This window comes from Vigna unguiculata, chromosome 3 (genome assembly GCF_004118075.2).
Source record: "Vigna unguiculata cultivar IT97K-499-35 chromosome 3, ASM411807v1, whole genome shotgun sequence".
NCBI lineage: Eukaryota > Viridiplantae > Streptophyta > Magnoliopsida > Fabales > Fabaceae > Vigna > Vigna unguiculata.
In genome coordinates, this window is record NC_040281.1 from 15,508,359 (window position 1) to 15,510,648 (window position 2,290).

Here is a 2,290-nt window from a genome sequence, read left to right on the forward strand (position 1 = left end):
AAATATTCAATATTAGGAGGATGATTGTTTCTTCGATATCAAATACTTTGAAATAAATTATAATTGTTTACATTTTAGATTAGAATACCAAATAAAATTTCATGAGAACCAAAACATTTATTAAATTTGAAAACATTAATGAAACCTAGTTGATAAATTTTAAAAATAATTTTAAAAAAATATAAAAGGAAAAAAATATTCAAATTAAAATATATTTTAAATGTTTGTTTACTTCAATTTTTAAATTATAATTAATCTCTTTTTTATACACTAATAAAAATTATAATACACCACTTGATCAAAATGACGCAAAGAACAAATAATATACATAATAATAAAATTTTAACATAGATCTTATATCTTTTGAACTCCAATATTTGTTAATTGGTGATAAAAAAATATTCATGGCAATTACATTAAATTTTTATATTGTAGTAAATAAAAAATATTTATACAATCTTAGTGAAAAAATTAAAGTATGATTGTAATGAGTTAGAAAATAAAAAATAATTAGATAAAATATATCAAAATACTATTTCACATGATGAAAATAAATCAAAAAATAAAAATATTAACAAATTAACAAATGTGTGTCTTATAAACAATTTGGAGACTATTGAAAGGAATCGCACAAAAGAAAAGAAATGTATAATTAAGGGTATGATAAAATGAAAAATATCTTAGAGATCTAAGAAAAATTTTCAAATATCAACATATATACTCAATGATTGAGAAATAACAAAAATTGTTTTAGCAAAACAAAAGAGTTCTTCAAATGATACAAAAATTAATAATAATAAGTATTTTTTTTATATTAGCTAGTAAATAAAAGGTTTATGCTATTAAACACTTAAATTGAGAGTATTAAACATTCATGTGAAAGGAAAATATACAATAAATAAAAATATTAAAAAATAATAGATTCAAATGTTTGAAATAATTTTTTTTTAATTGACATACATCATTTTAACATAATTACATAAAGGTTATGATAAGATAAAAAAATATATTGGAGATGCGAATGAGTTTCATAACAAACCAAATAATTAAAAGAAATAAAAAATAGAAAGTATATATATATATATATATATATATATATATATATATATATATATATGATTACTTAATTAATTGTGAATATTTTAATAATTTAAACGAGGATGGAGATATGGCGGGGACGGGTATTATGGTGGGGATATGTACATCCTCATCCTCATCCCCATACCCAATTGAAAAAATTGGGGTTTCCCCATACCCATACCCATACCCATACCCAGTCAATCGAGGGATTCCCCGTCAAAACGGAGACGAGAATACCTGCAAGGTGGGTTTATTTGTCATCTCTAAACAATGTTTTCTTTTTGTTTATTGAGTTGAATAAAAGAAGAATAAAGTTGTATTTTAATTATGTAATTTTTGTATTAATTATAGATTTTAGTAAGCAATAAATTGGAATGTTATATGCTAATAAATTTTAATGGTTATAAATTTTATTAGAAATTAAAATATTTACATAAAAATATGTATCTTGGATAAATTAAAAAAAAAATCAATAATCGACAATATCTTAAAAACGTTTTCAAAACATTTGATTAAAAAATTTCAATTAATATGTAATTATGACATAGAGGTACAATGAACTTTAAGTACATGCATTTAAGTCGATTTGTTTTTGTTTTTTCATTTATTTATGATTTTAACTATTATATTAATCTATTACATATTAAATCTATTACATATTAAGAAAAGAATATACTACTAAAATTACTATATTACCCATTCTCTTTTATTGACACGTGTCATAAAAATTAATTTTTTCGTCATTTTAAAACTCTGGTACAAAAAGATCCGGGTTTAAATCCTACAAAAGTCAATTTGTTTTTGTTTTTTCATTTATTTATGATTTCAACTATAATATTAATTATAAATAATATTATTATTTGTAATATTTTATAAGTATTAGTATTTCTAATTATTAATAATGTTATTATTATAAATATTATGTATAGTGATAGTAGTAAAATTATAACAAATATTAGTATTATTATAATAATAATAATAATTGTTATTATTATTATTATATGTTACTATTATATATTATTACTATTAGTATTATTAACATTATTAGTAGTAAAATTATTACTCTTATTTGTAATATATAATATTATTACTATTATATATACTAGCCGGACACCAGTGCGTTGGCATGGGTAATTTTGTATGTTTTATGTTGATGAATGCACGGGTAATTTTGTATGTTTTATGTTGATTTATATTTTAAGTTGTTAAT